Here is a 15,467-nt window from a genome sequence, read left to right on the forward strand (position 1 = left end):
CTAAATATAGCTGCAAGCAGCGATGTCGGGCTCAAGCCATCAGTGCAACGCCACCCTGGTGGCATCGGGAAAACTGTGCCCAGCGGGCATAAGCATTTACAGTAACCCTCTGACAATCAAGTTTTAAGGGATGTGGCAGTTAAAGGGTTAATCCGACCAATCTAGACTTTGAAATCACATACACAGAACAATATATATAACTTTAGTAACACTTTATTTTAAAATGTATAAAAAATGTATAAGGTGTGCATTGTAGCTGACACCTATATGAACACATTACAATTGTTTTGTGACTACAAGTCTTTCTTCTCAAATGCTATTGAGTGGTCGCGAACGCGGATGGGAGAATGGCGCATATTTGTTTTGTTTTTTTTGAGCAACTGGTGCCCCCTCTGGGAGTTGGTGCTCTACGAAGACTGCATACTCTGCATATAGGGAGCGGCGGTACTATCTGGAAGATATATTCCTCAAACCATCGTACAAGTGAAGGTGATGCTAGTCCTTCAAGAATCGCTCAAAACCTTTTCAAGTGTACAGTTTCCTTTTATTGCATCTTGAAATAAATATTTCTGAATTCTGAATCAAACTGGGTTGTGTTATTGATTTATTTTATAAGACAACTGAAACTTTAATCTCCTTTGTAATATATGTGCTTTTAAACCAAGAACAATGTAATTAGAGATGTATTCCTGCTTAATAATGACTATTATTAAGGGAAAAGGCTTTATAATCATGAACTATTTACTAATGCTTAGCTAATGAGTGCAGTTATTATAAAGTGTTACCAATGCATTTACTAATGTTAACAAATTAGACATTATTATACAGTGTTACCAAACCCTTTAATAATTTATTAGTGTTTTGTAATGATTTTAATGACCTATAAGCATTTGTGAAATAGTTTTGCTTGCATTGCAGCTTAATCTGTCAGTTGAAGAGTTTTACTGTTACATCCATGAGATTAATAAATGTCATGTCATCGTCACAGGTTGTCTATAGGGTTCAGTATCAAATGGAGTTTGAAATTATAATTTGCCAGCACAAATAAGTGCTTCCTTAGGATGTTTTAAATCGCCAAAAACTGTCAGAAAAGATTAAGGCCTAAGAGATTTCTTAACCTGTAATGACAGGAAAAAAAAACACCAGCCATTAGCAACCAACAAAAAACAATAACAATTTACAAATATAGGATTTTTTTCCTGATTATTAAAGATGATTAGGTCTCTCTCTCTCTCTCTCGCTCTACTCTCTCTTCTCTCCTGCCAGACAGGCCCCTCCCTACATTCCACACACCACTGTCGAGTCACCAAAGATTCACAGTCACCAACCCCCTCACACTCACACTCCCCCTCCCTCTCCCCCTCCCTTTCCTCACACAGACGGAGTGCCAGAAGTGAGATCATGTCAGTTGAGAAGTCTGACAGTTTTTTCTTTCTTTTATCCATACAGTGTTGTAAAGTCATGAAAACAGGGGTGCATATTTCCTCATAATGATTTTGATCTCTGTATGAAAAACATGCCTTGAAGTGTTTGGAAGCTGCAATTTAGACATACAATACAATTAATGTTTCCCTTCTTACTGTCATTTTCAAAAATCACCCACGTCAAAAACCGTTCAAGCTAACCAAAATCCGTTCGCAATTTAAGTTCCTCGATGTTGTTTCTTCATGTAGTCAAAGTTTGGTGTGTATAGTGTACTTCCCATGTGAGGAGTATGCATTAATTCACAACTGTAAAATCTCAAAATACACATTCAAATCAAAATAGCTGACTTCCTGTTGATCGTAGCTTAGACTGTGAATTAGAAAGTTGTCCGTTCTTGATAAGAACAATTTAAGTACCGAGTTGGTGGTTGTCTGTAGCTAAAACTAAATGAAAATGCATTATTATTATTATTAGCTGTACACTTGCTAAACATTTTTAAATATAAACTTATGCAATTGTGTGTGTGATGTATATATATATATATATATAATATATATATATATATATATATATATATATATATATATATATATATAAATTCAAGTGTACAGTTTTTTTTATTGCATCTTGAAATAAATATTTATGATTGCTTGTTGTTTATTTTATTTATTTTATTTTTTATTTTACATTTTTTTTAGGGAGATACAGCCTTTAATCTCCTCAAAATAAATGTGCATATAAACCATGAACAATTTAATTATAGCTGTATTTATAAAATGCTTACTAAAATATAAATTTTGGGAGAAGGCTATATAAAGCATGAACTGACTATTTACTAATGCTTAGCTAAGAATTGCAGCTATTATGAAGTGTTACCAATTGCATTTACTAATGTTAACAATTGAGACATTATTTTAAAGTGTTACCAAATCCTTAAATAATTTAAAAGTGTTTTGTTATGATTTCATTAACCTATAAGCATTTGTGAAATAGTTCTGCTTGCATTAAAGCTTAGTCTTCATCTGTGAGCTGAACAGTTTTACTGTTACATCCTTGAGATTATGTAAATTCAAATAAATGTCATGTCACAGGGTGACAGAGGTCAGTATCAAATGAGTTTGAAATTATTATTTGCAGCACAAATAAGGGTTTTTTAGGATTTTTTTTAATCACTGAAACTGTCAGAAAAGGATAAGGCCTAAGATATTTCTTAAGATGTAATGATAACAGCACAATTTAGCAACAACAACAAAAAAATAACTATTTAAAATACAGTTTTTTTTCTGGTGATTAAAGAGATGTTTAAGTCTCTCTCTCTCTCTCTCTCTTCTCTCTCTCTCTCTCTCTCTCTCTCTGTCTGTCTGCCACTCAGCTCACACCCCTCCCCCACTCACACTCACACACACACACAGAGTCAGCACACAGAGTGACAGAGTGAGATCAGATGTCTGACAGTTTTTTAATTTTCTTTTAATCATACAGTGCTGTAAAGTCATGAAACTATGCATATTTCCTCAGAATCACTGGTTTTCTTAAATTAAAAATGTTTTTTAAAGGTTTGGAAGCTGCAATTTAAAAATACAAGACGATTAATGTTTCACTTTTTACTGTCATTTCAAAAATCACCACGACAAAACCGTTCAAGCTAAACCAAGAATCTGTTCGCAATTTAAGTTCCTCGATGTTTTTTCTTCATGTAGACAACGTTTGGTGTGTATAGTGTACTTCCCCTGTGAGGAGTATTCATTAATTCACAACTGTAAAATCTCAAAAATACACATTCAAATCAAAATAGCCGACTTCCTGTTGATCGTAGCTGATGACTGTGAATTAGAAAGTTGTCCGTCTTGAAAAGAACAATTTATGTACCAAGTTTGGTGTCTGTAGCTAAAACTTAACCCCCCCACTTTTGACAAAAGGTGGCGCTATAGAGTGCCTCCTTCACGCCCTTTTAAAAAGCTTTTGCCATTGTCTAGCTATCACTAATACTGATATGTGTTTTGAGTTTTCATGTAAATCTGAGCTTGTTGTCTGCCTCAAACTCACCATACAGAACATTCAAGTTTGACACGTTGCCATGGCAACACTATATCAGATATCAATATCCCCACAACAGATTTACATCGGCCGTGTTTTGTCATTATTCTGATGAAGTTTTAAGTAAATCGAGTAAAAATAAGATGCTGAATTCAAAGCATTTGGAAAATGACACACTTCCTGCTGCCAGTTGGTGGCGCTATAACGTTGACTCTTAATAGCCACAATATATACAATCGGTATCATACAACGAACAAACCCATGAAGTTTGATCAAATTCAGGAAATGTATGTGGATGTTATTAGACATTTCCTGTTCTCATTTCTCGCCATAAGTTCCATGCCTCGCCACGGGCAAACCGTTCGAGATATCAAAATCCCCTCGCAATTTTTCATCCTCAATGTCTTGAGATCATGTTCACCGAGTTCGTGGCGAACGGGTTGAAAACCTCAGAGGAGTATTCAAATTCCAGAGCATGCTTTTTTAAACAGCCCTGAATAGCTGACTTCCTGTTGGGCGGAGCCTATGACATAAAGTGTGAAAGTTGTTTGGCTCAATGAGATCTATAAGTGTACCGAGTTTGATATAAATACATGCAAGTGTGTGTGAGCTATGGTTCAAGAATTCTGACTGTCTTCCAGGGGGCGCTGTAGAGCCCCTGTGCCACGCCCGGGTCCCAGCCTCTGCGGCGTCCTGATGGCCGCAGATTCCAATGTGTGTGCCAATTTTTCAAGAGTTTTTGAGCATGTTAAGCCCCAAAACACCCCGGAGGTTAATAAAAAATAAAAATAAATATAGCTGCAAGCAGCGATGTCGGGCTCAAGCCATCAGTGCAACGCCACCCTGGTGGCATCGGGAAAACTGTGCCCAGCGGGCATAAGCATTTACAGTAACCCTCTGACAATCAAGTTTTAAGGGATGTGGCAGGTTAAAGGGTTAATCCGACCAATCTAGACTTTGAAATCACATACACAGAACAATATATATAACTTTAGTAACACTTTATTTTAAAATGTATAAAAAATGTATAAGGTGTGCATTGTAGCTGAACACCTATATGAACACATTACAATTGTTTTGTGACTACAAGTCTTTCTTCTCAAATGCTATTGAGTGGTCGCGAACGCGGATGGGAGAATGGCGCATATTTGTTTTGTTTTTTTTGAGCAACTGGTGCCCCCTCTGGGAGTTGGTGCTCTACGAAGACTGCATACTCTGCATATAGGGAGCGGCGGTACTATCTGGAAGATATATTCCTCAAACCATCGTACAAGTGAAGGTGATGCTAGTCCTTCAAGAATCGCTCAAAACCTTTTCAAGTGTACAGTTTCCTTTTATTGCATCTTGAAATAAATATTTCTGAATTCTGAATCAAACTGGGTTGTGTTTATTGATTTATTTTATAAGACAACTGAAACTTTAATCTCCTTTGTAATATATGTGCTTTTTAAACCAAGAACAATGTAATTAGAGATGTATTCCTGCTTAATAATGACTATTATTAAGGGAAAAGGCTTTATAATCATGAACTATTTACTAATGCTTAGCTAATGAGTGCAGTTATTATAAAGTGTTACCAATGCATTTACTAATGTTAACAAATTAGACATTATTATACAGTGTTACCAAACCCTTTAATAATTTATTAGTGTTTCGTAATGATTTTAATGACCTATAAGCATTTGTGAAATAGTTTTGCTTGCATTGCAGCTTAATCTGTCAGTTGAAGAGTTTTACTGTTACATCCATGAGATTAATAAATGTCATGTCATGTCACAGGTTGTCATAGGTCAGTATCAAATGAGTTTGAAATTATAATTTGCAGCACAAATAAGGCTTCTTAGGATGTTTTTAAATCCCAAAAACTGTCAGAAAAGGATAAGGCCTAAGAGATTTCTTAACCTGTAATGAAAGGAAAAAAACACCACCATTAGCAACAACAAAAACAATAACAATTTAAAATATAGATTTTTTTTCCTGATTATTAAAGGAATGATTAGGTCTCTCTCTCTCTCTCTCTCTCTCTCTCTCTGCCAGACAGCCCCTCCCTACAATCCACACACACTGTCAGTCACCAAAGATTCACAGTCACCAACCCCTCACACTCACACTCCCCCTCCCTCTCCCCCTCCCTTTCCTCACACAGACGGAGTGGCCAGAGTGAGATCATGTCAGTTGAGAAGTCTGACAGTTTTTTCTTTTCTTTTATCCATACAGTGTTGTAAAGTCATGAAACTATGCATATTTCCTCATAATGATTTGATCTCTGTATGAAAACATGACTTGAAGTGTTTGGAAGCTGCAATTTAGACATACAATACAATTAATGTTTCCCTTCCTTACTGTCATTTCAAAAAATCACCACGTCAAAACCGTTCAAGCTAACCAAAATCCGTTCGCAATTTAAGTTCCTCGATGTTGTTTCTTCATGTAGTCAAAGTTTGGTGTGTATAGTGTACTTCCCATGTGAGGAGTATGCATTAATTCACAACTGTAAAATCTCAAAAATACACATTCAAATCAAAATAGCTGACTTCCTGTTGATCGTAGCTTATGACTGTGAATTAGAAAGTTGTCCGTCTTGATAAGAACAATTTAAGTACCGAGTTTGGTGTCTGTAGCTAAAACTAAATAAAATGCATTATTATTATTATTAGCTGTACACTTGCTAAACATTTTTAAATATAAAACTTATGCAATTGTGTGTGTGTATATATATATATATATATATATATATATATATATATATATATATAAATTCAAGTGTACAGTTTTCTTTTATTGCATCTTGAAATAAATATTTATGAGTTTCTGTGTTTGTTTATTTATTTATTTTATTTTTTATTTTAAATTTTTTTTAGGGAGATTACAGCCTTTAATCTCCTCAAAATAAATGTGCATATAAACCATGAACAATTTAATTATAGCTGTATTTATAAAATGCTTACTAAAATATTAATTTTGGGAGAAGGCTATATAAAGCATGAACTGACTATTTACTAATGCTTAGCTAAGAATTGCAGCTATTATGAAGTGTTACCAATGCATTTACTAATGTTAACAATTGAGACATTATTTTTAAAGTGTTACCAAATCCTTAAATAATTTAAAAGTGTTTTGTTATGATTTCATTAACCTATAAGCATTTGTGAAATAGTTCTGCTTGCATTAAAGCTTAGTCTTCATCTGTGAGCTGAACAGTTTTACTTTTACATCCTTGAGATTATGTAAATTCAAATAAATGTCATGTCACAGGGTGACAGAGGTCAGTATCAAATGAGTTTGAAATTATTATTTGCAGCACAAATAAGGTTTTTTAGATTTTTTTAAATCCCTGAAACTGTCAGAAAAGGATAAGGCCTAAGATATTTCTTAAGATGTAATGATAACAGCACAATTAGCAACAACAACAAAAAAATAACTATTTAAAATACAGTTTTTTTCTGGTGATTAAAGAGATGTTTAAGTCTCTCTCTCTCTCTCTCTCTCTCTCTCTCTCTCTCTCTCTCTCTCTCTGTCTGTCTGCCACTCAGCTCACACCCCTCCCCCACTCACACTCAACACACACACACAGAGTCAGCACACAGAGTGACAGAGTGAGATCAGATGTCTGACAGTTTTTTAATTTTCTTTTAATCATACAGTGCTGTAAAGTCATGAAACTATGCATATTTCCTCAGAATCACTGGTTTTCTAAATTAAAAATGTTTTTTAAAGGTTTGGAAGCTGCAATTTAAAATACAAGACGATTAATGTTTCACTTTTTACTGTCATTTCAAAAAATCACCACGACCAAAACCGTTCAAGCTAACCAAAATCTGTTCGCAATTTAAGTTCCTCGATGTTTTTTCTTCATGTAGACAACGTTTGGTGTGTATAGTGTACTTCCCCTGTGAGGAGTATTCATTAATTCACAACTGTAAAATCTCAAAAATACACATTCAAATCAAAATAGCCGACTTCCTGTTGATCGTAGCTGATGACTGTGAATTAGAAAGTTGTCCGTCTGAAAAGAACAATTTATGTACCAAGTTTGGTGTCTGTAGCTAAAACTAACCCCCCCCACTTTTGACAAAAGGTGGCGCTATAGAGTGCCTCCTTCACGCCCTTTTAAAAGCTTTTGCCATTGTCTAGCTATCACTAATACTGATATGTGTTTTGAGTTTCATGTAAATCTGAGCTTGTTGTCTGCCTCAAACTCACCATAACAGAACATTCAAGTTTGACACGTTGCCATGGCAACACTATATCAGATATCAATATCCCACAAACAGATTTACATCGGCCGTGTTTTGTCATTATTCTGATGAGTTTTAAGTAAATCGAGTAAAATAAGATGCTGAATTCAAAGCATTTGGAAAAATGACACACTTCCTGCTGCCAGTTGGTGGCGCTATAACGTTGACTCTTAATAGCCACATATATACAATCGGTATCATACAACGAACAAACCCATGAAGTTTGATCAAAATTCAGGAAATGTATGTGGATGTTATTAGACATTTCCTGTTTCTCATTTCTCACCATAAGTTCCATGCCTCGCCACGGGCAAACCGTTCGAGATATCAAAATCCCCTCGCAATTTTTCATCCTCAATGTCTTGAGATCATGTTCACCGAGTTTCGTGGCGAACGGGTTGAAAACCTCAGAGGAGTATTTCAAATTCCAGAGCATGCTTTTTTAAACAGCCTGAATAGCTGACTTCCTGTTGGGCGGAGCCTATGACATAAAGTGTGAAAGTTGTTCGGCTCAATGAGATCTATAAGTGTACCGAGTTTGATATAAATACATACAAGTGTGTGTGAGCTATGGTTCAAGAATTCTGACTGTCTTCCAGGGGGCGCTGTAGAGCCCCTGTGCCACGCCCGGGTCCCAGCCTCTGCGGCGTCCTGATGGCCGCAGATTCCAATGTGTGTGCCAATTTTCAAGAGTTTTTGAGCATGTTAAGGCCCCCAAAACACCCCGGAAGGTTTAATAAAAAATAAAAATAATAATAACAAGAATAATCCTTAGAAGAACAATAGGGCTCTTCGCCCCTTCGGGCTTGAGCCCTAATAATAACAAGAATAATCCTTAGAAGAACAATAGGGCTCTTCGCCCCTTCGGGCCTTGAAGCCCTAATAATCCTCTAGAAGAACAATAGGGCTCTTCGCCCCTTCGGGCTTGAGCCCTAAAATATAAACAGTCATGTTTCCACCTCAGTCATGAGCGCATACCTGTCAGCAGGTGGCAGACGAACACAGTGCGAACTGTACGTGTCTGCAGTCGCGCGCAAGCGGGCGCGAGCAGAAATCATGGCAGGCGGTGAGAGAGTCGCTCATTTGATGCGTCAGCTCGCGAGCGCGGCGTAAGTTTAAATCTTTTAAGTTTGCACCGTTACGGTATTAAAGAGTGTTAGTTTTAGTGAGTGCACGTTTATATTTCTATGTGTATAGGTTATGCATGTTGACTCTTGTCAATGCCCTAAGATAAATAGAGTTGTAAACAGAGCCTTAAAGGGACAGTCCACGAAAATAAATTCTGACATAATGAACTCACGAGTCACGCTCGTGTTGTTAAAAACCTGGAGGAATTTCTTTCTTATGTGGAACAGAAGATAAGATAATAGGCAGTTTCATTTCATAGCTTCTTTTTTTTCAGAATGTTGACTGATTTCTCCTGTCAAGATCTCCCTTTTGTTTTCCACAGAATAATCATTTAAACAACTGCTATTTTTTGAATGCAATATCTTTTATAGGTGCAGATGCCCAGCTCATTCTCAAGCATATTCCCACACTTATAACCGAGGTAAAATATTTCAGTGATTTTTCTCTGAATAAATGGACGCTGCCATATGTGAGTGTGTTTTGTGTGTGTAGTTTCTACAGGTGAGGTTCATATGTGTGAACGGAAAACAGATTATGCATTTGAAGTAAGTGCACAACATACATGCATTTATATTAATAGTTATGCGTTGTGAAATATTTTTTAAAACAATGTGAAATATTTTTTTTAAACAATATGAAATATTTTATTTTATACCTTGTTACATGATATACAGTTATTTATAGTGAAACACTTTTCTCTATCAATGTCAGTCACTATAACTATGTATAATTATGAATCTGAATATCCAGGAGTTACATCATAACATCAAAGATCTTTATACTATAATAATTAGAAATATTATTATTATTGTGGTTATCCATTTCATTCTTGTTGTTCCGTTTCAGATGGCTTGTTCAAATATCAGATATGGAGCAGGAGTTACCAGAGAAATTGGCATGGTAAATTGTATCATTATTTACTCACCCTCTTTTGTATGTGCACCATTTGTAGGCACTGAGCTGATTAAGTAGACTCTATTATTGCTCAACATATTGCATATTTCTCAGAAAGTCCCTCTTCAGTTGATTTCAGTTTAGCTTTGGAGTTCTCAGTCGTTGTTTGTGAAGTTTGCTGTTTTGGCTGATATAATCAGGATTTGCAGAACATGGGAGCACGTAATGTGTGTCTGATGACGGATAGGACCTTGTCTCAGCTGCCGCCGGTTGGAGTAGTGTTGGACTCATTGACGAAACATGGAGTCAAATATAAGATCTATGAGGATGTGCGAGTAGAACCAACAGACAAAAGGTGAAAATGTGATGTTCATGTAAGTGTTTCAAATTAAAAACAACAATGTGAAAGCAACGTCTCTTTCTCTTTTCAGCTTTAAAGCAGCGATTGATTTTGCCAAACAAGGACATTTTGATGTGTATGTTGCTGTGGGCGGGGGCTCTGTGATTGACACCTGTAAAGCAGCCAGTCTCTATGCATCTCATCCAGAGGCAGAATTTCTAGACTTTGTCAATGCACCAATTGGAAAGGAAAACCCATCACAGCCTCACTGAAACCACTCATCGCTGGTACAAAGTCAAACTTAATATTACTTTTTCTTTTTTTCCCCTTTGTTGTGTCTCTCTCTCTCTCTCTCTCTCTCTTTCTCTAACAACCATTCACCATAGAACAAACATTTAAAAACTATTGCAGAAATGCTGATAAATTATACATGTGTTTTTGTGTGTGTTTGTGTATGTGAAAGTTCCTACTACGGCTGGAACGGGGAGTGAAACTACAGGAGTGGCTATCTTTGACTTTGAGGACCTGAAGGCCAAAACTGGTTTGCAGAAACATTTTACTCATTAACATTTCATCATTGTTCTCCATATACAGAGTTCAGAAAGGTTGAGTGTTGAGTTTTAGATTTAAAGGGGGGGTGAAATGCTATTTCATGCATACTGAGTTTTTTACACTGTTAAAGAGTTGGATTCCCATGCTAAACATGGACAAAGTTTCAAAAATTAAGTTGTACGTTTGAAGGTTTGTCACAAGTTTCGGAAAGTTTTTTTCAAGTATGGCTCTGTGTGACGTTAGATGGAGCGGAATTTCCTTATATGGGTCCTGAGGGCACGTCTGCCGGAAGAGCACGCGCTCCCGTATAGCACAGCACTGAGAGCACAACAGACTTCACTGATCAGAGCGAGAGCGCCGCGAAATGTCACAAAAGAAGTGTGTTTTTGGTTGCCAGGGCAAGACAACCCTGCACAGATTAAGAGAAACAGCATTAAGGGACCAGTGGATGGAGTTTATTTTTACAGAGCATCAACGGAGTTGTGCAAGTGTTTGTGTTTGTTCCCCTGCATTTCGAAGATGCTTGTTTTACAAACAAGGCCCAGTTTGACACCGGATTTGTACATCGTTTATTTCTTAAGGATAATGCAGTCCCAACGAAAAAGGGTCACGATCGTGTGTTGGAACCGCAGGCGGTGAGTAAAACTGCTTCAAATATCTCTGTGTTGTTAACTTAGCTATCAGTGCGTAAGCACATCAAGTAAACAACATGCGATGTTGTCATCAAACTGCACTTTCCACATGTACAGCTTAAAAAAAAATAAAAAAAAGACGACAAAGTGGAACTTAGTCATTTTCCAAAACCGCTAAGCAAATATATACAGTTTCAGTACATACCACATAGAGACGTCGTTGCTGATGCTGCTCTTGTTAAATTTCAGCCTCTGGATCTGATTCCAGATCATAAATATACGCTGAATCTGACTGTTAGCCATGGTTTGTTTGGGTTGGTTTTGTCCTCACGGTGTCACAGCTTCCAAATGCTCTCAACGCAAAAGCCTACTGGCGCTCGTGATTCTTTAGCTCCGCCCACACGTCACGCCTCCAGCCGGTCGTGTTTTTCCGGGAAAAATCGGTACAGACTATCTTTCTCTTATGAGTATAATAAAACTAAAGACTTTTTGGAGTTATGAAGGATGCAGTACTACTCTATAGGTACTCAAGATTAACAGGATATTGAGTGAAAATGGGCATTTCACCCCCCTCTTTAAGATGACATAATGGTTAAATAGTTAGGGTGTCGTGTGTAAGTTTGTTGTGTAAGCTTAGCAAATTAATATGTTTGTCTTTTCAGGTATTGCAAATCGAGCCCTAAAGCCCACTTTGGGGATGGTGGATCCCTTACATACTCTGCACATGCCATCAAGAGTGGCAGCTAACAGTGGCTTTGATGTGCTCTGGTGTGTTTACATGCACACAGTATTTATTAACTATGTTCTAATTAATAAGGCAATCACTAAACAAGGTAACAGCATTATTAACTGTGAGAAAATGTAAGTAAACTTACAAAAAGTAGTGGTTTGAAGATTCTGTATAAACCTGCTTTATTATCTACCCATTTGGTGCTTTTATATTTTTGAATGAAAAGAAATAAAATAAAAACTTATTAATGCTAATATATAGTGAAATAAGCAGCCACTACTCTTGTGTCAGATGATCTTTCAGAAATCATTCTGATATACTGATTCTAATATAACACTCATTTTTTTTTAGGATTCTTTGATGAATAGAAAGTTAACAGCATTTATTTGGTCATTATCTTGTGTAACAATGTAAATGTCTTTACTGTCACTTTTGATCAATTTGATGCATTTTTACTGAAATTATTAGTGTCTTTAAAAACAAAAAACTTACTAACCCCAAATTTTATGTAACTAACGCGTGTATATTTGATATTTATGTTTAGATAATGATATTCATTGTGCTTGGTTTAAATCCTTCTCTTTTTAGCCATGCATTAGAGTCATTCACTGCTTTGCCGTATAACCTAAGGAGTCCCTGCCCATCCAACCCCATCAATCGCCCAGCTTACCAGGGCAGCAATCCAATCAGTGATGTTTGGGCAAGACATGCTCTCAAGATCGTTGCCAAATACTTGAAGCGGTATGTTTCTGTTTTTTGGATTTATAATATGAGTATGAGATTTAAGTCATGAGTTTTGGGGTTCATTAACTATTGGGTACTTTATTGAAATATTTGATTCTGTATTTTTAAATGTTTATATTTAAATGTAATATTGTTAAGATATGAAAACGTGTGTGTTGTAGAGCGGTGCGTGATGCTGGAGATGTGGAGGCTCGCTCCAGCATGCACCTGGCCAGTGTGTTTGCTGGAATCGGCTTTGGCAATGCAGGAGTCCATTTATGGTAATTAAATAGAACTAACATTAAATTAACACCAAAAAAAAGAGTTGATTCTGGTAATGAGTTTGGCAGCATCAAATTGCAACACACTTAAGAGACTGCTAATGGAATCACTAGTGCTGCTCTGTAGTACGCTAAATCTCCATATTCGTATGCATCATCAGACAGCACAGGTGGACTGAACTTACTGCTGTGAGAGTTCAAAGAAAGGCGTAGAGATCTCACTGCTCTTGTTGAAAGTTAGTAATGGCTAGTTGGTGATGCAGGCATTGACCTTCATGCCACTTTTAAGATAACATGCATTTAATTTCAAATCACATGTACAATGATGTCCTTCCAATAGGTCTATATAGATATTTTTGGAATTTATATGATAATGTGTTGTTGACTTTTCCTTTTCCCTGTTCAAGTCATGGAATGTCATATCCCATTGCTGGGAATGTCAAAACTCACAGGGCTAGAGGCTACAATGTAGAACATCCTATAGTGGTAAATATAAACTGTATTACACTACTGTTCAAAAATTTGGGGTCAATAAGTTTTTTTTTTCTTTAGCACCAAATCAGCATGTTATAATGATTTCTGACGGATCATGTGACATTAGAGGAATTTATTATATTTAAAAATATATTAAAATAATTGATTCAAAATTGTAACTTTGTTTTTTTTTTACTTGAAGTGATATTTCCCAGTACTGCTGTTTTTACTGTATTTTTGATCAAATAAATGCAGCCTTGTTGAGACTTAAAAAAATTATGACCCCAGACTTTTGAATGATCAGATCTCAGAGTAGTTTCTTTGCGTTTTTTCTTCGTGGCAGATTCCCAGTGTTTTACAGTGCCGTTTTCTTTCAGCCTCATGGACTCTCTGTAGTTCTTACGTCCCCTGCTGTTTTTGCCTTCACTGCAAACATGTGTCCTGAGCGCCACCTGGAGGCTGCACAAATACTAGGTAAAACGCCTAGAAAGCTAAACTCAAAACAGTGTCAAATAATAACACTGTAATGTGAAAGTAGCTTATAAAAATGTCTCGTTCCGAGAAGCTGCTAAATAAATGTAATTAGTTTGTGTTGCTGTGATTTTATAGAAAGTTCTATATTTGAATCATTGTATGATTTAACTGGCCATGGTTAATGTTTGTGTGTGTGTTTTATAAGGTACTGATGTGAGTAACATCAAGAAAGATGATGCTGGCCGTGTGTTGGCTGACACTCTCAGATCGATCCTGTATGACCTGGAAGTGGAGGATGGCTTGTTTGCAATCGGCTACACTAAAGAGGACATTCCATCTTTGGTGAAGGGCACCATCCCTCAGGTCAACATATCACAATGTCAAGTCATCATTTTTTTGCTGAAAGCTCAAATTCTGCTCCATCAAAAATCACCCAAGCAGCTTAATCACCTGAGAATGAGAAATATGGCAGTTTAAAGGACTGGACTCCTCCAGCTAAAGTCACTGTTTAAAAGAAATAAACAACAGCTGGGTACTATATGTTTTATAACCCCAGCTGAAAATGCAACACTTCAATGCTTACAACATTATACTAACCAATATCACATTATATTGTGTGTTATAGAGTTTGTTTGTTTGTTTGTTTGTGTGTGTTTGACAGGAGCGGGTAACTAAACTGTCTCCTCGAGCTCACACTGAAGAGGATCTGACTGATCTGTTTGCAGCATCCATGAAGCTCTACTGAACAGACTGAAGAACATTTTCACATATTGACGTGGTTCTCAGAAGCACAGCCTTTGATTAGCTGTGCTGATTTCATTATGTAAGCAGAGACACTGATCTTAACACTCTGACCTCAATTACTTTTAATCCTTTCAGTGATGTCACTGTCCCGAGCCAGAAAAGCAGAGACAGTAACACACTCACAATCAGATACTGTATTCTGCATGTCAGCATATTTAAGCATAATTATCATTGTGATATATGTAAACCACCCTGCACACACAGAGAGAGTATGCATGCTCTCCATTCAATCTAACTATTAAGGCTGATTTGTTAATCAGTGTGATTTAGACAGGTTGGATTTAAATGAGTCTAATCTAAGAATCAGGTTTAGACTTAATCTAGTTAGCAACATAGTTTTTTCTGCTGAGTTGTTTTTATATGTTAAATCAGTGATGAATTAAAATGGATTAATGCATTCAGATTAATTTGTTCATGCTGTCCTGAAATGTTTATCTGAAGTGAGGAACCTTTTATAGGATTTTAAGTTCTGAAAATTAAATAAATATTCATACTTTCCCTATATCTTGATGATTGATCATATCAATTATCACTACACAAGTAATTTTCTTGGAAATGGAGCTAGAAGCATTAAAAACTGAATTTAATGGAGTATATCGATTATTGTGTGAAACATTATGAAACCAGAATATTTCTTACTGTACTGCAGGCTAATAAAATGTATGAAATCTGAAAATATTATCATTTTGTTGTGCCTTTTTTGACGTATATGAAGTTTTCTATGTAGGGACCTGT

The 15,467-nt window shown here is 36.3% G+C and overlaps 1 pseudogene; it reads left to right on the forward strand.

Moving 5' to 3' along the window:
* Positions 1-8,712: 8,712 nt before the first annotated feature.
* On the forward strand, positions 8,713-15,408 carry LOC113120120 (hydroxyacid-oxoacid transhydrogenase, mitochondrial-like; annotated as a pseudogene).
* Positions 15,409-15,467: the final 59 nt, after the last annotated feature.

Source organism: Carassius auratus, chromosome 2, assembly GCF_003368295.1.
Source record: "Carassius auratus strain Wakin chromosome 2, ASM336829v1, whole genome shotgun sequence".
NCBI lineage: Eukaryota > Metazoa > Chordata > Actinopteri > Cypriniformes > Cyprinidae > Carassius > Carassius auratus.